The sequence below is a fragment of the Echeneis naucrates genome, chromosome 13, assembly GCF_900963305.1.
Source record: "Echeneis naucrates chromosome 13, fEcheNa1.1, whole genome shotgun sequence".
Classification (NCBI taxonomy): Eukaryota; Metazoa; Chordata; class Actinopteri; order Carangiformes; family Echeneidae; genus Echeneis; species Echeneis naucrates.
In genome coordinates, this window is record NC_042523.1 from 3139606 (window position 1) to 3166256 (window position 26651).

General features: G+C 41.1%; 1 protein-coding gene across 1 annotated transcript in view; it reads left to right on the plus strand.

The window, feature by feature from the left end:
- Window positions 1–8998: 8998 nt before the first annotated feature.
- The window catches only part of LOC115053405 (apolipoprotein B receptor), a 30711-nt gene continuing 13058 nt past the window's right edge, over window positions 8999–26651 (plus strand). Inside the window, exon 1 of the mRNA XM_029518070.1 lies at window positions 8999–9118. The gene's annotated coding sequence lies outside the window, so the exon portion shown is untranslated. The remainder of the gene's footprint in view (window positions 9119–26651) is intronic.

Sequence of the window (26651 nt, forward strand, 5' to 3'; positions counted from 1 at the left end):
CTCTTTCTCATCCCTCCTTTGCACCCTGTCCACTCTCTCCCATCTCAATCCTCCATTTTTAGCCCTTTACTCTAACCTATCTCTTCCTTTTCTCTCCCTTCTCCGGTGCTGCTTCTTGTTCTTAGCTTACATTTTGTTCTCCTCCACAACATTTCTCTCATTTTGGTTTTCTCCTATCCCCTTCTGTTCCTGAACAGTCGTCCACCTCTCTGCTACCTCATCTCCTTTATTGCCTTACCTCATTTTCACATCATCTCATCATCACTTTTCTGTCCCTTTTCCCCTCCTCTTATCTTCCTCTTTTCTTTCTCTTCCTCCTCTGCAGTAATTCTTTCACCACTTCTTTTTGTCCCCATTCCTACCTCCCATGCCTCCTCCTCCTCTTTTTCTCCTTATTTCTCCTCCTTGTCATTTCTCTTCTCCGTCTCTCTGTTCTTTCTGTCCTTTTTAGTCCTCTTTGTTTTCCTCTTCAAGTTAAGATCAGTTTTATCTCTTCCTACTGTCTATCCTCTTTTACATTTCCATCACCAACCCTCCTTAGCCTTGTTCTTTCTCTTATTTTTCTCCATTTAATTTTTTTCTTTTCATTCTTTCTATTTCATCTCTACCCTTTTCATGCTAATTTATTTCGCTTCATGTCTGGTTTATTCCCCCTGGCAAACATTTCTGTCAACCATATTCATGTTTTCACGTCCTGATTTCTTCCTCATGTTTCCTACTTTTCACTTTCACCCTTACCGTAACCCTCCTCTTCCCATCTCTCTATCGCTTCCTCTGTTATTCCACCAGTCAACATTGATTAGATATTGACGTTAATCCCTGCTAAACGGCTCTGCTTTTAGCTCCCTCCCCTCAACCAATCACATGGTTGTCTGCTGAAGACAGAGGCTCCAACCAGCCTTTCAATTGGCTTCTTGCTGTGTTGGGCTGCACATGCTGTAATACATGCCTGAAATTGGGCTGCACATGCCCAACGCACATCCAAAAATGTGCAAGCTGGTATTGATGAGCAAGAAATGAATTTGACAGATAATACTCAGAGTTTGATATGACACATACACATACTCACTAACTCTTGACATGAGGTTTAGCAAATTCACACCCTCTTACTCACCTATATAACTGATATGAAGATAAAACAAACATACATACTTTTAATGCATCTGCATCAGGTATGTGGATGTCTGAGTATTCTCTGAGAGGATGTAATCCAAAAGCAAAAATTCTTTTAGAAGAGATATTTGAGGATGTCTTTTTTTACTGGATGCATCTGTGAAGCGTGTGACTCCAGGTGTTAGCACATTGAAGCCCCCATCTTCATCTGCACTCCAGTCTCCCAACCCTCACTGATGGTCATGAGTTTTTGGGTAGTGACTGAAAAAACTAAATCATGGATCCAAGCTGCTGAAATGGGTTCCCTCTGAAGGATGTCTAAGGTCAGCCTTGGCAATAGGGTGAAGAGCTCAGAAATCTGGGGGAATTTAAAGTAGAGCTGATCCTTCACAGCAAAATGACCATGTTAACGTGGTTGGGGAATCTAATGAGGATGCCTCCTTGGGCACCTTCGTCTGAACACTCTGAATCTGAATGTCTCTAACTGGCAAGTGCTTGTTCAGTCAATCTTGAGACTGCTTGGTTTTATTTACGCAATATAATAGCTGCTCATATTGAATGAACCAGAACGAGTGATAGTTTTTTGGATTTTTTTAAGATGTCTCATAGCACTCTAGCGCACTTTGGTAAAGTTAAGAGAAAGATTGGCATCTTAGTGTAATACTGAAATGTGGACAGTATGAACTCTAATGTAATCTGAGCAGAGCCACAACCTTTTGTAACAGTTGGTGTTAAGGGTGGTGATGATGCGGAAATGAGGACCCAAACGCAGGAGCCACGAGAACCAGGGAGGTGGGAATGGTGAGACTTTGATTGCAAAAAACTACAAAATAACAGAGACACTGATGATGAAAAAAAAAAAAAATTACAAAAGAACTGAGATGGAGGGACGACAGGTAGGCAAGCAAAGACAAGCAAAGACCACAAGCTGAGAGACAGGCAAAGAGACAACATGTGATCAAGGGACAAGGATCTGACACGGACTAACTGATCAGCTAATCAGACTTCAGGCATGTATTACAGACAAAGTTCCTGAATAACCTGGAATTTTTTACTTTTTTACTTTACTTTACTGAACTCAGGCAAAACTGAAGTCATTGTACTTGGATGTAGATAAGCTTAGATAAGCTTTATCTGATCATGTAACCACACTAGATGGCTTTAGTTTGGCCTTAAGCTCCACTGTTAGGAATCTTGGAGTCATATTTGATCATGTCGTTTGTCCATCATATAAAACAAGTTTCTAGGACAGCCTTCTTTCACCTACGTAATATTGCAAAGATCAGAAACATAGATAATGTTTTCATACCAAAAGGGATGCCAGACAAGACAATGCTTAGATGAACAATTTTGGTTCTCATTTTTAGTTACTACTACTATGCATTGATTCTGCATGTTGCAGAGCCCCAAGTCCTGTACTATGATATATATATTTATATAAATAATTGGAAGTCATACACACAAATAGTTTCATGGCTTTTAATACTTCTGGGGCTGTAAGCACTTGAACTTGATGCCCACTAATACACATTCAGTACTCACACATCCACTCAAAGCTCATTAGAAGTTTTTCTTAATATGTGATGATAGTATGCGTGGGACAGGAAGAAGAATGTGTGACCTGGTTATCTATGACAGCCTGCTCAGTGCAGAGCTGAGATAAGGCATAGAGATGACACTGTAAAATCCCCCTGAAATCCCCTAGCCTGTGTGTGTGTGTGTGTGTGTGTGTGTGTGTGTGTCCATCCCTATTCCTCTCCATTCATATAACACTGAACTCTCTTTCACATTTTCTCCTTCTTTAATAAAACATCTTTCATGATTTCCTAGAAATATTATCTGATCACAACCTGTCCAAGGCATGTGCCATGTCAAATACCACTGTGCATCCCAATCAAACAATTATGATTATAACAGCATTATGTAACACCATTTAAGGGTCCTCAATCCCAAAACAAGTCCAACAAACACAATTTACTATCATTGAAATAATTTTCGTTTTTTAATTTGAGACCAATTTTACAAACCCCAGCGCAATTTTCAAATTCTTCTCGTGGAACAATTTTCATTATGTGTCCTAGGGGTGGGTTTATGCTCAAGCACATCATAACAGTCAGTATCTCACCACTTCTGTGTATATAGAACGGTTATACTCTTGTGGACTGAAAACCAAATATTATCATAAATCTGGGGACAATGGCACATTTTAGGATGTGTCATTCATTGGGCTCCACTTGAAAAGCCCAAGTAGCCCAGGAATTTGACCCTGGTCAGTCTTCCAAATAAGGCTTATGATCATTCACTTTACCATGTCTCTTCCTGTCCTTCCTCTGACTGTGCTGTTATGCTGTTGCCCTCCTCTGTGATGTTTGTTTCACTAGGCACATGTTCACCCATGTCACTGCTCACCCATGAGCTGGCCTTCTAAAACCAGCAGCACTCGCTTTGAACTTTCCAAGTATGACCATGCTGGGCAGCAAGTCCTTATGCATGTTTTTACATAGATTCTTTGCGGTTACACAGTCAACCCCCCTCCCCTTTTCTCTCCTGTCTGGCTCAGAGAGCATACAACTTTCTGTCTGTCTGGTATATCACATTTGTCTGTCTATATACATGACCTCTGTCTGGTCTGCCTTTTCCCCTTTGTTTGTCTTTCGCTGTCTTCCTCTGTCTGCCTGTGTTTGTGACGTATCCTTTTCTGCCTGTTTGTCTTCCTCTGTGTGTCTGCGGTTTTCATCTCTTTCCCTCCCTTCGTCTGTCTGTCTCTACCCTCTCTCTCTGGTGTATCCATCTTTTCCCCTCTGTCTCTCTTCCTATGGTGTATTGCACTCTTTACCTCTATCGCTCTGTCTGTCTGGTGTATTAATTTTTCCCCCTCTTTCTGTCTGGCTGTCTGTCTCTCTCCCTCTGGTTTATCCATCTTTTCCCCTCTATCTGTTTGTCTCTCTCTTTCTCTGTCTGTCTGGTGTAGCAATCCTTTCTCCTCTGTCTGTTTGTCTCTCTCTTTCTCTGTCTGTCTGGTGTAGCAATCCTTTCTCCTCTGTCTGTTTGTCTCTCTCTTTCTCTGTCTGTCTGGTGTAGCAATCCTTTCTCCTCTGTCTGTTTGTCTCTCTCTCTAAGTCTGTTTGGTGTATCCATCTTTTCCCTTCTCTCTCTCTCTCTCTCTCTCTCTGCCTGTCTGGTGTATTCATCTTTCCCCCTCTGTCTCTCCCCCTGTCTCTCTCCCTCCGTCTGTCGGGTGTAGCCATGTTTTCCCCTATCTCTCTCTCTCTCTCTCTCTCTGTCAGTCCGGTGTATCCATCTTTTCGCCTCTGTCTCTCTCTCTCTCGCTCTCTCTCTGTCTGTCCAGTGTATCTATCTTTTCGCCTCTGTCTCTCTCTCTCTCTCTCTCTCTCTCTGTCTGTCCGGTGTATCCATCTTTTCGCCTCTGTCTCTCTCTCTCTCTCTCTCTCTCTGTCTGTCCAGTGTATCTATCTTTTCGCCTCTCTCTTTCTCTCACTCTGTCTGTCTGGTTTATCCATCGTTTCCTCTCTGTCTGTTTGTCTCTTTCCCTCTGGTGTATCCATCTCTCTCTTTCTGTCTATCTGACATCCCAATGAGTGTTATTTACTCCCCACCAGCCCCTGCTTTAACCAGACATGCCAAGGCTGATCATTTTGTCCTCAAGCAAACTCTCTCTCAGTCGTTACCCCTTCTCTCTCACTCTATCAGTGCCTCGCTCTCTCAGTGTTTCTTTCTTTATATTCTACTGTCTTGCACTTTCTCAGTCTCATTTCTTGCTCTGTCTTGTGTCCTGTCTGTTGTTTTACCTCATTGCTCTACATCCTCTATTTGCTTTTGTTTCCCCTGTCCATGATGCTGTTTACACACATACACACACACACATGGCCTGTCGCCACAGGCAGAGCACTCTCGAGACACCTCTCTGTCTGGTGACATAGTGACATTGGATTGTGTGTGTGTGTGTGTGTGTGTGTGTGTTCATTAGACAAACAGAGGCAGGGATATATGAACTGATAGAGAGACAGACAGACAGATAGATAGATAAATAGATAAATAGATGAGGGGGAAAAGGAAGAGGGTAAAGAAGAATACAACTTAAGAGGGAATTCAAGATGAAGCCATGTTGCCATGTTTGTCAACTTTGCCTTAAAGGTGTGTGCACATGCGTGTTTGTGTGCATGCATGTGTGTGTGTGCCCATCAACGTGTGTACGTGTGTTAATCAATTTCACTTAGGGCTAAGGAGTTTAATTAGCCTTCAACAGTGCACTCATGAGTATACCACAAGGCCAAAGAAGGGTATTATGTTATTATGTTATTATGTAGGATATTATTCCAGTCGAAGTTCAAACTGGGATAGTCTGAATCAAAATTTGAACAGCAAAAACATTACTGGTCGCAGTTATGATCATGTGACATGAGTAAATGCTACAGAGAAGGTACTAAACCTCTGAGCTTGATAGTTCCGCCAGCTGAGCCAGCAAAGATTTTTCCGAAGACCATGCACAAGCCAGATACATTCATCTGTTATCAGTCCTTCCTGGAAACTGTAATCATCTAACTAAAATGATTAACACAAATCTAACTGATAGCTGCAAATATCTACAGCTGCTGTAAAGTTTCTGTAATCATCACATTTCCAGAACAAATGGTCACATTAAAAGAAAGCTACTCAAACCTTAACCTAAACACTCCAACACAATTAGAAATATATAAACAACTCAGGGACTTTCTATCGCCCAAAGTAATTTCCTCACTTGTAGTTTACTGCCTGGTTGTGGTAGTCTCCAAATTAGTTCAACCAATTCAAATCCCTGCTCGCTTCCAACCTAAATTGAAACAACATACTAAGTTAAATCAATGTCTTAATCAGTTTATGGAGCATGTTGTGATCACTTAACAATAACAGTAATTAACAAATGAACAACTATCAGGTGTAATTCTGGACAAAATGGACAAGTAAAAATTATCGTATTATTTCAGCCAGTGTTAAATTCTTAATATTTTCCTGTGTACAGACAGAAAAACTATTGAGATGTAATTTGAACATCAGAGAAGTTGGTTGACCATCATGCACTCGATCAACGCAGCATAGTTTAGGACAGAGACCGTTCTCATTTTGGCTCTTAATAAGCATGATCAAGAATACAGCAGTTGCAACTAGTTACTGAGCAACAGTTGGATGGTGGACTGGTTTCATTTACCCTAAAAGCAGTTAATTAGTGCACTACAAACCCACAACGTTTTACAAACAACAAAACAATTTTACCAAAAAGCCTGTTGAATCCAACATCAACATGATACATTCCCACTGCCATCTCTTTAACTGGAATTTAGTTTACCATTTCTCATCCCCTTTATCAAACCTGATACTGATAGGCAGTTTTTCTCTCAAGGTTGAGATCCCAGTTGGTTCCTGAATGTTCTACATTAAAGCTATGTGGGAAAATAATGAAAATACCCCCAAAATTTGTACTTTTATTGGTATTACCGGTCCATGTGTGTGGGCTTGCTTTACTATGCGTATAGCATACAGAAAACTAACTGGATTCCACAATGTCCTGTCCCCACCAGTGCCATAAAACAAGGCTATATATGTGTGTGTGTGTGTGTGTGTGTGTGCATAGGTGCTCCTGTTCTCAAAGCCTCATTAGGTGAGCATATGGAATGATCTGCAGACAGTCCAGCGATGATGTGGAGCAGAAAGGAGTCTAACTCAGCACTCCTGCTGCTGAATTACAGCTGGAGGTTTCCTCTCTCTGCACTTTTTAATATGATGGAACCTTAGGAGAATACATTAACTCACCTAACCTGCCTTCGCATATCTATGAATTTTTTATTGGCCAGCAGAGGATTTTATGTTGTCTTTAAAAAAAGTGGAGACCAAAGGGTTTCGATTTGTTTTGAAACTGTTTTCCATACTGGAAGTACCGTCTGAGCAGGGAAATCCTGGAAGTGCAGGTCACTGATCACCTCTAATAGAAAAGGTTTGGTTGGGTTCTTTGCTCAAAGGCATCTTGACAGCAGTGTCTGAGCAGCTGTGAGAGATATTTTTCACAGCTGAATCAGGTATTCAAACCAACATCCATATCACCACCCCATGACCCTTTAAGGATAATGATTGGTTGTTAATAAAACTTAAACTTAAAACTTAAAACGCTTATCAGCAGACATTAATTCTTGAAAGAGTGGAATTATCAATGTTATGGTTATGGCATTAGGAGATATATTGATAAATTAGGGTTAGACATATTGGCATGACATATTGAGTAAAACAACTTCACTCCTCTCAATCTGTATACCTCTCTGTCTCAGCCTTAATTTAGACTTCAGCTCAAACAAGAAGTCAATGCTGACACATAACTTTGTGACCACCTGTGCTTTAATCCAGTGCCACTTTCTAATAACTGCAGATGATTTATGAAATGCCATCTCACTCATTTCCACCTGCACTGACACATCAGAACAATAAAAAAGACGTTTGCGACCCTGATGAATCTATATTTTCTCAGAGACAGTTTAAATTAACATTTACAAATAATATGCTCTTTTGTGGATTGGAATTTAGTACTGAATTATTGCTTGGACTGACTGCCTGTACATACAGTAAGATTTTTCTTCTGCTTTATTTGTGATAACTAACTTTTTGGAAGCCTGTGAAGCAGGACAGGAAATAAACGCATAATTCAGCCAAGTAATTAAGTTCAGACAGTTCACTGCATTCTTTAATTAAAGCCAGGAAAGCCACAAAGTATCTACTTTGAAGCTTAATTATAAATAAGATGCAAATGTTTTTTTAATATTCTCTAAAAGCGACCCTATCATCAGCTGGAATGACCCTGCATGCTTGCCCTGAACTTTATGGGCCAAAATTTTTTTTCAGAGTATGGCCAAAGACTCGTCCAAACAGAACACTGGGTTAAGATCAGAAAAAGATCACACAGCCTGCTGCAGGTAGTTTTGTGTATAGATGTGAGTTGAACGATGCCAAATCATCCAGTGAGGAAATTAAACTGTGAGGGACTGCGATCCTGCACAAATCTTAAAAACATCTGCATGACTGCATGAAGATGCCTTCATCTGGACGACTGAAGTGAAAAACATGGAACGGAGCCGTGGTGCAAGTGCACCAGAGTCAGATGGATCCAGTAAACGACAGGAGTGGACAGAGCCAGAAGACAGAGGACGCTCACTTATGAAAGTAGCCAGCAGCGCTGCCTTGTCTTCTTCTTCTTGCCTAAATGTTCTATATGTGAAAGAGAGGGTGCCCCTTCCCCTCTGCCCCCCCCACCCCTGCCATCATGCACTGATGCTTTGCCCCCATTGTTCTCTTGGCTCTGCACACATACACACTCACACACAGCAGTCCAAAACAAAGCCTGAAACGTGAATGGAGCAGCCACCACAAGGAGAGTTGTAAGCTGTTGGCGCGCAGACGCTCTGACTCTCTCTCCGTCTGTTGTTCGATGTCTTGCTCTCTCCTCCTTCTTCCACAGTCCCATCTTTTTTATTCGACATGAAAAGCTCGCGCTCTCATCACTGACCCCGCTAGAAATGAACCCCGAAGAGATAATTTTTCTCTAAGCCCCAAATTGAAGGGGAACTGAGGCAGAGGGCGGGGGGTATGGTGGTCACGGTTGCTAAGGGCAACCATAGGGGAATGAGCAAGGTTGAAGGCGTCCTGTGCGTTCATGTGTGAGCGCATAATTAAGTGCGGGCACGCGCGTTTGTGTTTGTGTCTTCTCCGCGTGCGTGTCGGACCTACCAACGTCCCGCTGCGCGACTCCTCGCGCCAATTCCATCTCGCACAATTGGCTGGGGGGAGAGGGGGGGGGGGGGAGATAGAGAAAGAGAGAGAGGGAGAGGGAGACGAAGACGCACAAGGGAGCGAGACAGAGGGAGAGAATGGCTGGTAGGATTTAGCCTCGGCAGCACAACAACAGGCTTATTAGCCTACCCTTTTCTTCACGGGTTTGGAAACGGATTTACGCACAAGAAAAGAGGTTTGTTTGGTTCCTTTTATTCATTTATTCTCTGCTCTCATCACATCCCTGCTGTTTGTGTTTATATTTGGCTTCGATTTTATTTATTTTCCCAGTACCCCTTAAATGAAACGCTTTAAGTGCTCAGTCTATTGCGGCTGGAGGCTACAGGTCGCGCGACTGCGTTTAATAGTGATTAGCAGGGGAGTAATTATCCATTAACATTCATATAAACCTGGTGCTAACTCAAGTGCGTCCTCGTGAGTTGGGTCTTGTTTTTGTCATGGTTTGGAAGATGTCCCTTTTGCCCGAGGAGACCAATGCAGAGTGGAGGTTGGCGGTTGCGGACGGGGGCAATAGACTGGGCTGTTGTTTGGTGATGAGCACATTGTGCCCCAAACTCGTTGATCCGGCGGCTTCTGGAAACGACGGGAGACGTGTTTGTGTGAAGCCGAGACGCGATCGTTCTGCCATGAAATAGTCCAAGTCGATATCACGGCATCGATCGGTCCGAGCACAGCCCTGGTCGATCACACTGGATGGCCCCGGCGTCTGGATGCTGGGTTGTGTTGGAGGTTAAGACGCGTCATAGAAGAATATGGTGAATGTGACAGAATATGGCGGGGATTTCCATATGAAGTCTCATATGGAGCCGTCACAGCGCTGCAGCAGGCTAGTCCAGCTGCTCTGTGAGACCTGCCTTGGTACTGTTGTCTCCACAGGGCTGTTTGACATCCACGGTCAGATGTTCGGTCTGCTCCTCAGCGACTGACTGTGCGTTTCTCATTGGTTAGTGTGCGCGCGTGCATCCTGAAGAATAAATAGCCTAAGCCAAAGGAGCGTGAGGTTGTTTATGCGCCTCGACCACCACAACAGCAACAAGAACAACAGTTCAATAAAATATAGGATATTATTTAACGCGCGCCCAGAGAGAGGCTGAAAATGGGGTGGGGAGGGGGATGCGAGAGCCTCAGCCATTTTTGATGAGTTGCGTGTAAAAACGCACGCACATGGCAAGAGACTGACCGACAGACAGACTGAAATCTGTCCATGTGTGAAAAATATGTGAAAGAGGTCAGTGTTTACTAACGCATGACTTGGTAGTGATGATGATGATGATGATGATTATTACTATGATCTTTTTCCTTTCCTTTCACGAATAAGTTACAGGCCTAAAAAAAAAAAAAAAAGGAGGGGGGGGGGGGTCAAGGGATCCGCTTGTTGGGAATTTGGCGCTTCACTTGTTTCGCTCAATTCTGATTTCACTGTGAGCTCCTCACACTCTTATTGCTATTGTTGTTGTTGTTTATACTGAAGCCTTCTCTTAACCCAGGAGGAGCCCCTTGCTTTTTTGTTGATCTTTGTCCTCTCCACTGAGTGATCCTTTAACGGTCTTCAGGGTGCCCATGTGCTGTGTGACTCTGCCTTGTCTCACTCAGCCATCCTATTGTTCCCTGGGTGAATCTGATAATAGCAAACATGTTGGAATCTCTCCATGAACTCAAGTACTTCCATGGTGAAAAGGTGCTATGATTCTTAATTTTTATGTTATATAGTGTGTTTATTAGAAGCAGCCTAGTGACCTTCTTCGTGTGTCGTGTGTTCATCCCCCTTCCACGTCTCTGTATTTGGGAGTGGACTTTTTTTCTCACATTTCTTACAATAAACACAAAATGAAAATTTTTCCCATGACATTTTTTCCCTTTTTTTTTTTTTTTTTTGAATGAATTAAATTATGTCGCCATATTAGAGGATTTAGATTTAGATTTTTTTGCCCCCCAAAATGGAGGGGGAGGAGGCTCAGATGAGCCTATTAGCAATGCAAATGAGTTTTTTTCTTCAATGGGGCTTGGGCACCTGCTGTCTCGAGCATGCGCGCGGCTGGACTAGCTTCTTCCCCTCTTCCTCCCCCCTTAGTGCCTCTATCCTTGCTCCTCATTAGAATGATGCTCTTGCTCAGCTCACTTGCTGTCGGAGATTAGACAGATTAGATGTGTGTATATATACATCTACAGGAAAGGGAGCGCATGTCTCTTCATTAAAAACCGTTTCGATTTGTCACACGGTCACAAGCAGCAACAGCTGCTAACACGAAAAGGCTGTTGATGACAAAGAGGCCAGAAGGGAAGAGAATTTTAAAATAGAAAGATCAGAAATTGGAATTAATTAAAAAGTTAAACAAAGGGAGGAGAGGACTGAAAAAAAGGTGCAAGCATGCAAGAGGGGACAAATGAAAGAGAAGTGACGTCATGCTCTAATTCCTGTTTAGTATCCATAAGCACTGAATAAATATTCCTCTCACTATATCATTCACCAGCCTCTGCTTTGGAGTCCACACATGAAGCTACCAGACTTTAATCCCTTGTAGTCATGTTATACGTCAATGATACAAAGGTATATGGAACTGGAGCAGCGTTGTTGTCGGTTTGTGAAAAGAAGCAGTTAATGTTGTTCTGACAAAGTTAACCTCATTGTTGTGATTACAACAGTTTCAACAAAGATTGTATAATGTTGAGGAAGATGCTTAATCCACATCACCACGTTTTCCAAATATAACCAAGCCATTATTTTTATTTATTATTTTTATAGTCACCATGGCAGTGAATGTAGATGCGTTGCTCTAGGTGCAGTCCAACTGTTTATTTTTGTAACCATGACAACCCAGGTCTGGTACGTCTGGCAATTTAAGGGCATTCCTATAAATTGTATCAGAAGAAGAAAATAACCCTTGTAGTTCTTCAGGAATTAAAGCCAACCATTGTGAATGGCAAAAGAAGGAATAGGATATGGATGAATGATGAAAAGGAGAATAAAGAAATTTGGGCAAAGGTAGATGATGGAAAGGGGCTTCTAATAAAAACAAGTCAAAGGAAGAAAAAAAAACTAATGTTAGAATAATGTAAGAAAGATTTGAAGATGAGTGTAAAGAGGGACATGACAGGTGAGAAACGATGAGGAACAAAAGATGGAGGATAGATTTAAATGGAGAGAAAGGAGAGGGAGATGGAGAAAGAAGAGCAACAAATGCTGAGATTTGCAGGACAATTTAAGGATAAAAGAAATGAGACATGACAAGAGACGAAAAAAAGGCAGGAAACTGAAGCATAAAGCAGTTTATTGAAAAGAAAGGGATAACAGGAGGCACAGACAATAGAGAAAGGTGTACAAGTAAAGACAGAGGAGAAAAAAAATGTAGGCGTAAAGGAGACATGGTGAAGGATGGACTGGATTGGACAAAGGAAGGAAAAGGTTTGACAAGAAGGAAAAGGACAATTGAAGACACTGACAAAAGGGGAAAGTAGGAAATGGACAGTCAAACAGAAGGCCAGAGGGGGATGAAAAGAGAGAAACTGGGAGAAAAGCAGTAGTAGAAGGGGGAAAGGAAGGAAGTTTGTGCTCTGTGATCCAGGCAAGGAAGAAGAGGGTTGAGTGAAGCTTTGGGCCACATGCATACCAATTAACCATGAGAAATTTGACGACTGGCTGGAGAAAAGTGGTCTTATAGAGGACAAGGGAGAAATTGTTCAATAATTTACTGTACAGTTTCCCCAGTTAGTCTCAAATTGATCGAACTGATCAACAGATGTGCATCACGAGAGTCTTCAGTGTCCATAAAACATAGAAAACTACTGTGAATGAAAGGAGACAAGGAATGTTTTCTCGTGTGTAGAAACAGTTGGCTTCATTCCCCATGAAGTTTATCAGTCGCCCTATTGACTCATATTCAGATTTTAGAAGAATTTCTCAGTTCTTTTTTGTCTTGTTTTTTTTTTTTTTTGTAATAGTAAGTAAGCAGATCATCTTTTTTTTTTTTTTTTGGAGGGCGGGGTATGCTGGACTGCACTACTACATAACAACAGCACAACATCTGACAGCAAACACAGACATTGATATTGACTGAGATGGATCATGTAGCTCCAGCTGTTTGTTTCACTTCAGGTTGTCGTTTGGTGAAATGGCTAAAGCTCAGTGGCTTCAGTGAAAAAGTTATTGAAAAGGTTTAAAACCATGTTTTATCAGTGTGGATGGAATAAATTGGCAGCTTCACAAGCTTGAATTATCTTCTGCAGCTCTGAAGAAAGATGTGATAAGTGATCTTTCAGTTGTTTGACAAATTTTTGTCTCACTATATCAGCTGTTTTTTTTGTCATTTATCAGGCAAAATTGACAGGTTTTGGATTTTTGAATTAAGGATTTGCACCTTTTCCTTGTTTTTATATTTGCTGTAAAATGCTCAAATGAAGTGTCAACTACTGTTTTGAAGCCCACACCATAGTTTTATCACAGACAGAGGCTGCATCCTTGGAAGACACTTTCTGTCAAGTTATTGTACGCTGTTGCCTTTGTAGAGCACAAAAGCTGAATTGAAATTACAGTCTGGTCTATGGAGCATTCTTGGTAAGTGTCACCAGCTTTTGCCATTCAGACTGCTGACAAGTGCAACTCCTGTTGCCTAGCAACCTTGACAATAGGTAAAAAATGTTTTTAACAAGAACCAGAGGTGACATCCTTGGTTTTAACAGCTATACATTTAAAATCGTCAGGCTCTCTGTTGGTGTCTCTGGCCGGCATATTATTTTTATTACCATGCACAGTAAATCATGCATGGTAATGGATGGACAAAAAATCCACCCATTAGAGCCTTAATTTCAGACCTGTTTAGCCCTGGCAGGTCGCTGTGTGTTGTACAGTTTGTCAATTACAGGGTAGCCATGCCCTAATGCATACCCTATTTTACTGTCTATTTTCTTCCATTTGGGACCATTGTTAAAACAAACCACAGACCATAGACTCATCAGGAAATGCTGTTTGAGGTGATTTTCACATATACAGACTTTGACTCCAGTGGAGTTGCCTCCCAATGGTCATCAGACAGAATTCCAGAACAAGGATATTTTTTAATGAGTTCATTGTTGATTGAATAGCTGATTATTTGCCTCTGATATATTCGTGGGTGTTTCACGAACATCAACAACGACAACACACAAACAACATGTTGCACAGTTCAAAAGCTGCACAGCAGATAGAAAGAGATTATTTGACCAGGAAATAAAGTATATATATAAAAAAAACAGCTGGAAATACTTTAACGATAACATCAAATCGGTATTAAGCTACACAGACAGATAACGTGGGCATGGATAAAATACTTGTGGCGGCTTTCCAAATCAGCCTTTTCACCATTGCTGTGGATGTGTGTGTGCGCATGTGCATGTCTGTGCCCCCCCATCCTAAAAAAAAAAAAAAGCCTAACTGGCATGTCTGTTCGCTGTGGAAAACAGGGTCAGGCTGGAGAGAAAAGAGAAAGCAAGCACATGATGGGCAGATAAAGGCTTGCCTGTGTTTGAGGGAGAGGAAAGTGAGGAGGATGAGAGGTTGAGGAGGAGGAGGAGGGCAGTGTGATGAAGGGGCCTCTCTGTTGAAGGAGGGAATTGCGGCTCAAAAGAGGGCTCCCATAGACAGAACAGAAACAAGGCATTTAGTCTGTGAGTCGACCCCTGCAACACTATAATATGCTCTTATAATGATGCTACGATGGACAGGGAGGGAAAAAGAAAACACAGAATGTCCCTGTAAGCCGGGGAGTTTGTTGTGAGGCAAGAACAAAAGACAGACTGATCAGGGTGAGAGTTTAGGGCCTAAATTTACATGGATTCTCTTTAATCTAATTCACGAGTCTGAACAATTGACACCTGCTGAATTGAAGTCCTAAGATTGACTTTTGTTGGCTTGTTCACGTTGATGACTATACAAACCAGATCCAAGTTTTTGGGGATAGTGGAGGTTGAGGCAGCAAAAGGGTTTGGTCCTTGGTGCATGCATCTCTGTAAGCTGTGCAGTTTCAATAAACACAAAGACTTGAGAAGAGACACTTTTGAACTTGAATAATTCATATCATTTACTTTATTCTTCATCCTTCACAGACAGGATCACAGTCTCACAAATCTTTGTGGTAAAGCTTTTTTGTTTGTAAATTCACATCCCAGAAGTCCCACATCTCAGATCCCATATCCCAGATAATAATAACTGGACCAACTCAACAGAGGCTTTTAGAACTTCAAACACTAAACACTTTCATTTTCAACATGCTAAACAAAGAGAGACAAACTAATTGGAGCACTCTGCATTTACGTTAATAACCATGGGTTTTTCATAGAGGGAAAAAGGATGTGAGATGAACTCCTGGGCAGCACCTGTGCAGAGTTTGCATGTTCTCCCCGTGTCTGCATGGGTTTCTTCTGGGTACTCTGGTTTCCTCCCACCGTCCAAAGACATGCATGTATAGGTTAACTGGCGATTCTAAATTGACCGTAGGTGTGAATGCGATGTGAGTGGTTGTTTGTCTCTGTATGTCCTTGAGTGTTGGCCCTGCGATGGACTGGTGACCTGTCCAGGGTGTACCCCGCCCCTCGCCCGATGTGAGCTGGGATTGGCTCCAGCAGCCCCACGACCCGGATACAGATGAAGCAGATGAAGATGAGTGAGTGAGTGATGAACTCCTGCTGGTCACTCAATTTAATTCGATTTTTTCATGCTCTTAAGATGTGTGGCTGATGTGTGGTCTTGGTCTGAGTTGCTCACTCAAATCAAATCAAATCAAATCAGATTTATTTGTATAGCGCCAAATCATAACAAAGTTACAACAAGGCACTTTACATATAGAGCAGGTCTAGACCAAACTCTTTATAAAATTATTTAAAGAGACCCAACAGATCCCCTGATGAGCAAGCACTTGGCAACAGTGGCAAGGAAAAACTTCCTTTAAGAGGCAGAAACCTCGAGCAGAACCAGGCTCAGGGGGGGCCATCTGCCTTGACCGGTTGGGTTGAGAGTGGGAGAGAGAGAGAGAGAGAGTGAGACAGGCATTGGAGTGTGGGAGGTGTAGGCAGGAACTGTGTGCGTGTGTTTACTGCACATCTTACATGTGAACCTATGTGAGAGTGAGCTTTGTGTGCAGTCGCTCCTGAGGCCAATGATGGATTTAACAGGCTTAAATCAAGTGTCATGTAATTTGAAACTTTTTGCTCCCTGCTGGGAAATCCCCTTTCCACTTGACCCTCTACTTTCAGGAGTCAAGGGTTGGAGCACAAGGTCAGCTGCAGACCAGCACTGCAGCCTACAGGTTTATGGTATTGTGGTGAGTTTGTTTACCAAATAGGAGGACTCTTTCATTGTGATTTATTGTGAGGAAAGCTTTCTTCATCAGTCCATTAAAAGGTGCAGTGAGTTTGGTTTGTGTGATCAAATCAGGTTTTGGTCACCAGGGCTGAAATGTTCCTGCTGACAAACCTTTCAATTGTTTATTGATAGTTCCTTTTCAGTCTCTGCTGTGTATCTGATAGGCATCACAGATGCTGCAAACAACAACTGCTGTGTTATCTGTAGCATAGTAACATATGTAATAGAGATCAACTGATGTGGATTTTTCTAAACCGGATGCCGATGCCGATGTTTTGAGGTCAGGGTCAGCCAATGGGCAAGATGTGCTGCCGATTTTTAGGGCAGATATCTCAAAGTTTCCGCTTTATTTGCATGCTTAAAATGTCACACTAATAATAACAAGTGGATGCACAATATTTCTGAACTCAACATCATCATTTGTTGAACACTGACTTGTACCATAAAGTTAACCAAACAAATGAACAAACTGACCAAGTTTTAAATATACAAAACAGGTAATATATATAAAAAATTGTCAATCATTTCCAAAAAAGTTATGGAGCATTCATCAAGCAGAATTTTTCATATTCAATGTTCGTTGGAACATAAGTGTATATGTATATAAGTGTATGTATGTATATGACACTTGACACAAACATCTAAAGTGCATTTTAACTTTCTGCATTCTACACGTGCAGTATGTTCCACTGCACCAATAACATGGGGCCCCCGTGGACGTGCCTGCTTTTAAATTGATGCTACTAAACACGGATATTGGCCAATGCCAATATATTAAAAAAGTAAAAGTATGTTAACCAAGTGCCAGCCTGCTGTGACGTGGTTTGTGAGTTGCATTTTTGAGCCTCAGATTTGTCATGTGGCCACCACAATTTTTTAAAACTCTCCCTAGAAGAAGTAAATATTGGCATCAGTGTTCATTTAATCAGACAACCTATAATTAGGAGACAGACCGTGATTTTAGATGGTACTTTCCATGAGCTTAAGATAATAGAAGGTACAGTAATTGGTCAGATGATCTGTTTCTTAAGCATTTCTATATCAAGATCTCTGCAACAAACTGCTTGTGTTGTGCCACAGTAATTCTTTTATAAATGCAAAGCCTCATCTGTTTTCCTTTCCCTGAATAATCAGGACCAAACCCTCTGCTATGAACCAACACAAAGGAATCTTGCTCCACCATTTTTTGGGGGGGAGGAACTGAGTTGAAAATAAATGCACTCTCACAACGTTGCACATGAAAGCTTTTCCAGAGCAGTTCTCCCACCCCTGCCCCTGATGCAAAACTACGACAGCAGGGATAATTAGGGAATTGTATTTTGAAAATATAGGTCTGCATGATAATGAGGGCACAACTGCAAAAAAAAAAAAGGAAAAAAATTAAATTCAGCTCAAACCGTTCGAGAGCTGTAAAAGAGGAAGTGGCTTTGAGGCAGATATTGAGAAAATGATTTACTACTGTCTGTGGATTAGAAACAGATAACGGACACACTGCTAAGTCTGCAGTAATGGAATAGCCACAACTTGTAACACAAAGAAAATAAAATCAGAGAGAATGCCTGATTCTAGTGATTCTGGTGAGGTTGCAACTAAATCAAATCAAATCAGATTTATTTGTATAGCGCCAAATCATAAAAAAGTTACATCAAGGCACTTTCCATATAGAGCAGGTCTAGACCAAACTCTTTATAAAATGATTCAAAGAGACCCAACACATCCCCCGATGAGCAAGCACTTGGCAACAGTGGCAAGGAAAAACTTCCTTTAAGAGGCAGAAACCTCGAGCAGAACCAGGCTCAGGGGGGGCGGCCATCTGCCTCGACCGGTTGGGTTGAGAGTGGGAGAGAGAGAGAGAGAGAGAGAGAGAGGCATTGGAGAGGGGGGGGGTGTAGGCAGGAACATGTTGTTGCATGAAGTTCATGAAGTTGAGCTGTAGTACAGAATTCATGAAATATGGGACCAGCAGGTGTTGCAGGAACATGGGATGGTGATGAGTCACCACCTGCAGGATGAGGACAGGGAGAGAGAGGAGAGGAACTGGGAGAGACAGAGACTTTGGCAGAACATGGTTAGTAAATGCAGTATAAATGCTTAGAACTGGGTGAAACTGTGTTTTTTAAGAAGGATGGTTCTTATCAGCACATGCAAGGGGGGAGGAAGGGAGAGCGAACGAAGAAACCTTTTCTTATAATCTACCTATTTGACTCCAATCGATGAAATGTGACTGAGCCCATGTCCCACTGATTATTTATAAACATGCAGTATTATTATGGGTGTTTGTGTGTGTGTGTGCGTGTGTGCGTGTCTTGGCAGCATTGGAAAAAATGAATGATACAGGTTTTTATATGATATATACAGGTTTTTGTATTGCTGACTTCATATTAACATGCTAACCACTTTTATTCCTTTGAGAGGAAAATGTTTGTTTCCCCCCAGAGACTTTAATCTCAATGACATTTTTCCTAGCTGACCATGAATGAAAGTCAAAAGTTAGCGTAATGTGCAACCTCACAGCCACCACAAGAACTTCCAACTGAAAGGCCACAGAACCCACAAACTTCTTTTGCTTTGAGGTGACATCGCAATGCACCATCATGTGCCATTGTGAGGAGGTTCTTAAAGCTAACTGTGACACTACTAAGTAACAGCATATTGAATTGTTAATGGGAAAGCAAAGCCAAGAAATGACAGAATAGAAGACAGAAAACATCAAAGGTGTGAGACCATTTAAAGAAAAAAGAACACTGTTCATTGCATCCACTATAAAATGTAACTTGCAAACAGCACATCTTCAATGATGCAGCACTTAAACCGAAAGCACTCATCTCCACAGAGCAGAGCAGAGAAGGTAACGCAACACAATGTAACACAACACAAAGTAACTTAAAGTGATGGAAAAACTAATAACAATTTCTTATCCTTTTTTCACATTTTTCCATTACCAAATAAATTAAGGCAAAAGACTTCATCCACTTTGGTCCTGTAAAAACTACAGTATATGGAGGTCAAATTTAGATTTCTGCATCTGTATGGCCTCCAACAGCATACTAACATGACTATACTGATCTCTCCATGTCTGCCAGGGGGACTGTGCAGAAAAACACGGCTGAAAAAATCTATCTACACAAACATCCAACATCTTACATTGTATCTGGCTTAAAGAACTTCATTGCTCGTGCTTGTGTTGAAAAATTGCATGATTTGAAAGGAGTGGCCTTGCTATATTATCAATCCAAACTACAGTTTAAGTCTTTCTCTGCCCTGTATGTGTGGCTCCCAGCAGAAGTAGTGCATCTGTTTCCTGCTGCAGATTCACCGATATTGCAGATGCGAGTAAATATCTCAGCAGCTCGAAGGGGTGTGTGGTATTGAGTTAGTCAGGTTGATAAAGGAAGTGTCACAGTGTGGCTCAGTGATGTGTTTTATTTATCACCTTAGTTACCATCCAAACATAAAAAAAAACATATAAAAGATTCATAATATCTATTAAAAAATGTAAAAATGTAGGGTCACTCTCCAATCTACTGCCTGAAAACAGGTGCGGGCGACAGAGAGGCTGAGTGATGCGTCGTCCTGTGGGCTGAATCCAGTTTAAATTGGCTACTCTCCTAACTCTGGATTAGACCTAGGTTTAATACCTTTACACTAAAAGGCCTGCCCATTCCCTCCGAGCGCAATCTGGTGCAGGAACAAACCAGCCTTTAATCCACTACAACAACAACAGTTTATCTGGCTGAAACTCACCAAGGCAGATCAAACGACGCAAGGCTTGTTTGTCCTAGTTTGTCTCCACTCCATGTCAACACATCAGAGTCCAGTCTGGATGCTTCATATCTGATGAATTCAGAGCATTTTTGGATGTGTGCTAAAATTGGGAGGAGAGGATAGGAGGCAAATGACTTACCAACGAAATATAATTCATTCATTCATTCATCTTCAACTGCTAATGCATTTCTGGGTCGCAGGGGTGCTGGAACCAATCCCAGCTCACATTGGGCCAGGGCGGGGTCACCATGGACAGGTCACCAGTCCATCACAGGGCCAACACACAGAGACAGACTGGGGCCAACAACCACTCACACTCATGCTCAGACCTATGGACAATTCAAAGTCACCGATTAACCCAAACATGATGTCTTTGGACGGTGGGAGGAAACTGGAGTACCCAGAGGAAACCCCCCACAAGCACAGCGAGAACATGCAAACTCCGCACAGAAAGGCCCCAGGCCAAGAATAGAACCTACAACCTATTGTGGGGCTACCAGCGCTAACCGCTATGCCGCTGTGCTGGTCTCATTTAGAAATATCAATGATTCTCTATTTATTGAATATGTAAATATTACGTTTTCTCATTTTTGTTTCACTGTAGACTCAAGGGCTCTGTCTGACTCAATCTTGTCAGCCAAGTCAGTACAGTACAAATCTGATCATTATAACATGTTGATAAGGTTGTGGGCTTTATATAAAAACTTTATATAAAAAATAATATTGTTTATAGATGGACGTAGACTGAGGCTGAAAATTTTCTTCTAGTTTAAAAATACAAAAAACCATCTACATCTACAGGCCACAAACCAACAGGTGACATCACTGCCACTTAGTTGGGACATCAGCTGATTGACAGCAGTAACTAACTCTGCAGCAGGCAAGAAAAGGGGTGTAATAAGATATTATATAGGCAGTTAGAGAATCAAGTTTAGAGTAATCTACCAAATATCATTCTACTTTCATTTAGAAGAGGGTTTTAGTAAATGAAGGAAGTTGGGACTGACTGACTTGTAGCATGTACTCTTATCAGAAAACAATTGAGCGGTGAGGCTACCAGAAATGGCTGTAACATCAGAGAATGACCTTTGGTGAACCCAGATTATAATTTCTAGTGACTAACAGATCTCAGACCTTCAAAGTTTTTATTGGGAGCAGCTCGCTCTTGCGAGCAGTCAGAGCAACACAGTTAGATGAGATGCAGATTGTTGAAGATGGAGAAACAACAGCGTATATTTACACAGACAGCTGCTGTGTGTTTCTGTTAGACCACTGCAGGTGAGGATGGTGCAGCAGGTGGAGAATCTGCACTGGCGTGAACATCAACAGGAACTATTGAAGAATGAGTCTGTGTGTCTGAAGACAGGGTTTCACAGCTACAACACTTTGGCTTGGAGCCAGGGAACAATTGATGAAATTTATATAGCGATGTGGAGCTAGGATTTTGCTGTGCAGCTATAAAAGCAAAGGAGACTTTGGTTTCAATTACTTTACCCGAAACAGAAGAAATATGACTTAGTGTGTGGAACGTGACGGTGGGCTTGATCTTTAGCAGCAGTTTGTCCCCTCATTCTTAAACATGATATCTCTGTTGAACTGAAGTCCAGTTTCTGTCTTTAGCCACTAGAGCTGAATTGAAATTGCTGCGTGAGTTGTATTCCCCCAAAGTGACTTTTGTTTATTGAAATTTGATGAAAAAAATTAAATGAAATGAAATTTGAATTATATCAATGCAGGCTCAAAGGCTCTATCCATTGTTGTAATAAACCAGTCAAAGACCAAATTTTGCTGAATCAGAAGTTTAAGACCACTGCAAGTCTTCATTTTGGTCTGTGTTGCTGAAATTCATTGTTGTTGCATCGCCAAAAGCAGGTGCCCAACCAGACATTTTCATTTTTGAAAAGGTAATAAAGTGAGGCCTGCTAACTGCTCAGAACTGTTGATGCAGCTTATTAAATCTGCACATCAGATATCAACATGTCCAACAAGCAGAATTTTACTGTACCTCTGCTCTTCTGGTGAAAATTGCCCTTGTGGACATTTTGTGTTTCTGTTAATCAGTAGTAAATAAAAAAAAAACAAACAAAAAAAAAAACCTTTGCTTGTACTGCACTTAAAACAATTGGTTTGTTGTTTGTTGTTAAAGAGGGGCAACACCATGGCGTAGTGGTTAGTGGTTAGCGCCAACAATAAGAATGTTGCGGGTTCAGTTGCCAGCCTGGGTCCTCTCTGTGTGAAGTTTGCATCTTTCCTCCCAAAGACATCATGTTTGGGTTAACTGGTGACTGTAGGTCTGAATGTGAGTGGTTGCAGGTCTCTGTGTGTTGCCCTGTGATGGCCTCTTGGATGTGTTCAGCTCCCAACTGGATTTCTGATTTGTGTGTCCGTTTGGTTTCAACCCGATGAGTTTGCACAGTGTTAACTCTTGTAGCTCTGTCTGTTGCGGAATGGCCCACATACTTGTGTGGCTGTTCTTTCAGAAGGTGTTAAAGGGCCATGGGAAGGACATGTTGTCTCTTTGAGGAGCATTTGAAACTCCTTAATCTTTCCAACAAAATTACTGCATCCCTCTGTTACAATTACATTACATTTGCCTTTACATCTGAACCCATCAGACAGTCCACTCTGGGCACAGACACCACCAGACCAGGTGCAAAAATTTGGTGGAAATATATGAATTCACCAAATGCCTTTTGCGTTTGAAAATGATTCCCTCTCGTCAATTTTTACAACAGTTTATTCATTCATTCAGCAACATTCAGTGCATCATGCCTATTTAGACACTGTGGTCTCGGGAAGCTGATTCCTGGTATGTGCTCACATTGTCTCCAGTTGAATCTTTCATCTGGTCACAGAATCAGCATGTGGCTTCTGTGAAAAAGCTGATTAAAAACCGCTTGGTTTTCTAAACCATTTAAATGGATGTGATTCAGTCTAGATCCAGACAAAGTTTCCACACCATATAGCCTCCATCCATAAGGTCACAGGTTCAAATCCCACAGCAGCAACTGCACCCTGGGGCGAGAGAGGCTCCTCTTTATCACGTAAAGCCATCAGCTTTGTAACTGAAATGCTTAAGTGTGACAGGGTTGGAGCAGCTTTACTTCAGGCTCTATTTAGTTTACCGTGACTTGTATTTTTTATTATAAAATACTCCAGACGCTTGGCGTTCATGGATCAAACTTAATATAACGGCATACGTCAACTGAAATGTCACGTAAGGTGGGATATCCATATATTCAGGTTTTTCCTGTCTCTCACAACTGGATGAAAAAAAAAAAAAACCTTTTACAAACATCTTTCAGTCTTTCAAGATTTATCAGCTTCAACTTGAGATTTGCAATTCTTTCTTTCTTAGATTTCTTTTGGCCAATGCTTTCCGTGCTCAATTCTTAAAATCAGTTGAAATAAAGCAATTAAATTAAAGGATGATATCGATCAAATTCAGGTATCATTGCATGAACGTCAAAAAATTATTGCATTTTTGCTTTTTTTTTTAAGTGTCAAAGATCATTTTAAAAAGGAGGAAGTGTACCCACTGTGTGTTACTGGTTGTTTGTTTTTGGTTTTTTTTTTCTCTGGAAATGGAATGTTGGAATGTGATTTGAAGAGTTAGTTGGTTTGCAGACCTGAGGCCCAAATTAACAAGCACAGAGATCGTCTTTCTATTTAGGTTCCAATCAGAGAAAATTCTGAGATTAGCACCAGGGTACACTTTTTTTGCAGTCACATATTTAATTAAGAAGTACTTCAAGCAAAAAAGACCACTGGAAATCTATTCTCAGGATGGTTTCGCTGTGAAAAACAAACACTTTGTAAAATTTCAGAAATTCTGAATGAATGTGCTTAGTTTGTTTTTCCAGTCCTTTCCAGCCATTTATTAAATATATCATGTGAATGGCAAAGGAGAGGAGGAATTGGGTACAACTTAGAACTTCAGGTGTAGATGTGTGGGTTGTAGACTGAAATTAGGCAACTTAGGGATGCAATTTACAGACGAGAGAAAACAAAATATTAAAAGCATTAATTAGCAATCTGAAGAATTATTTGAAAATTAACTGTGATTTTTCACGAGGAAAATAACTCAGTAGCAGCAATGATATTTTGTAACTCTCTCCAGATTTCTATTATAGCAGCGTGAAACTTTAGCAGTTTCCCTGATTACTGAGGTCACTCAGACGGGCTTGAAACCTCTACATCCTGTTCTTACTAGAGCTCCAGAGAAAAGCCTGAGATGTAATGTGTAAAAACTAGAGAGATGTTTTTCATTCATAAAACAACAAATATATCTTCTTATATATATCATCACTTCAAGTAGAACATGGAAAACCTGTAAAATAAGACCTTTAATGTTGAGAAACTAGTACCTTTCTAACCCTGAAACCAGCCCACACTGATTCCATATTCAGCATTGAAACACTCACATATCTGCACCATAAAGGGTGAAAAGTGAAGAACCTCAGTAGTGCGCTTGTTTGTGACTGCGTGTTCGAGTATTTTGAGTCCAATTTGATATCAGGAAGGTGTGAAGAGGAAGGCTATTATCAAGGTGTGAAGTGGGAAATTTATTATTGGCCACTCTGCCACTTCCCCATTGACCCCCATTATAGCTGCATTAACTGACATCCTGGGGGATTAGGTTGCCATCACCGGGTGAAAACACATGCACCCAGGAGGCACAAAGCCTCTGCCATAAGGACAAATTTTTCTACATCCTGTCTGCGTTTAAAACTTTACAACTTTCTAACGCAACAGAGCAAATCTATTCTAGGACTACTAACTGACAAGATACAACCCATGCGATGCAGTGAAATACTTCATTGGATCGAAGAGAGTAGCTCTCTGGCTTGGATCTCTTTTAGGCTCATTTAACTACGGATTCTTTTGTTGACGCACCTTTTGTTGCACAGTGAACCTCCATCAGGATGCTGCTGTAGCTTGCATCGCTGCTATATATACTGCTGTAACTTTCAAAACATCTGCAGATACTTGTAACTCACAGACTCAAGCTGACTCAACGCTCAAGCTGTGTTGTCCGCATGCTGACCATACTGGTCTGCTTGGACACTCTGTTTACGAACTCTGTTGTGGAGACATCTGCAATTTCTTAGCTTTGATGGACCGAAACCACATTCTGTGCATTATGCTGATTTGCCGCTGGTCAACATGTATGACAAATTGGCAGTTTTACTAACCTTGTTTTTTTTTTTTTCAGCGTGTTTCAGGTATTTAAACTTTTCAAATATCTTTGCTGGTTCTTGGTTGTAGTATTTTCTAAAGGGAACCAGCTGAAGATTAGACAGCCCGTTTACACTGTTGTACACTAATGTCACAATGCTAAAATTTTAAACTCCATACCGATACCCACGAAATTCAATACCTTCTTTCTGCTTCCCTCTGAGAATTTAAGAGAGAAAATAACACATCGTTCACAAACATGAATGTAAACTTATTGAATTGACATTGTGCATTAATATTATCGATGGGCGTGACTAATCACGTGATTGTTTTATCAGTAATGCTAGCCTTTGGTTGGTAGCTAAAGGTTGCAAGCTGTAGCTAATTGCTAGTAATGAAACAGCCAATATTAATGCGGGCCCTAAAAATTTAATTTAATAAATTATTATGAATAGGCTTTACTGGCCTGTTATTTCGCATAAAAAGCATCCGTCCTTCATCAAGTTTGACATCCTACTTGACTTTGTTGCCACAACTTTGTAGCTGTTTGCATATTGGCTAATTTGGAGGAAAGGGCTTTTGGTATTGATATGTTTGCAAATAAGTATTGTATCAAGACAGTTTTTTCACATTTACACTCTTATTTGAGTGTTGTCAAGTGGTCTTGTGACAAATAGTCAGGTGTTTCTGGTATGTGGCTAGATCTGTCTCCATTTTAAAATTAATATGTGTTGGGGGTCAAGCACCTGCTGTTGGTTTTGAAATATAAATAAATAAAAAAGATTTCTTTTGTTACAGTCAAACATCACATAATTAAACACTATCCAAATGTCTCGGGAGGGCATTTTATGTGAGAGGAGCTACCTGGTTGAATCGCAATGAATATGGGTTTAACTGGATATTACCAGCATGCATATCAAAAAGAACAGTAGGATTTTAATGGGAGAGGAATAATGTATAACGTCTGACGATGCAGATCTTGGTTGGGACCTTAATGCGCTTTACACTGGGTGAAGTGATGGTAAATAGTTTCTAGTGTTCCACCTATTTCAAATTAGGATTCATTTTGAGATTAAATGTACACTGGGCTGACTTTGCTCTCTTTTCCAATGACAGACAACTTGTCAGGGAGGTCATTAACAGAAGGAGAGAATGAGAGACAGGAAGAATGAAACACGATGAACAGATGAAGAGGGGTGGAAATGTAACAGAAGGCAAAATATGAAAGACATGATTCCAAAGAACAGATGGGACAGACAAAAACAAAATAACAACAAGCAAATGCAACAGGAATAAAGTGAATGAAAGAAATACAGTGAATGGGAGAGACAGAGAGGGAAATTAGCAAGGTTATGGAAGCAAAGCAACAAGGAAAAACTGCAAACTATGGATAAGGAAGAAATAAAAAGGCTGGGAGAAATAAAGAATGGTG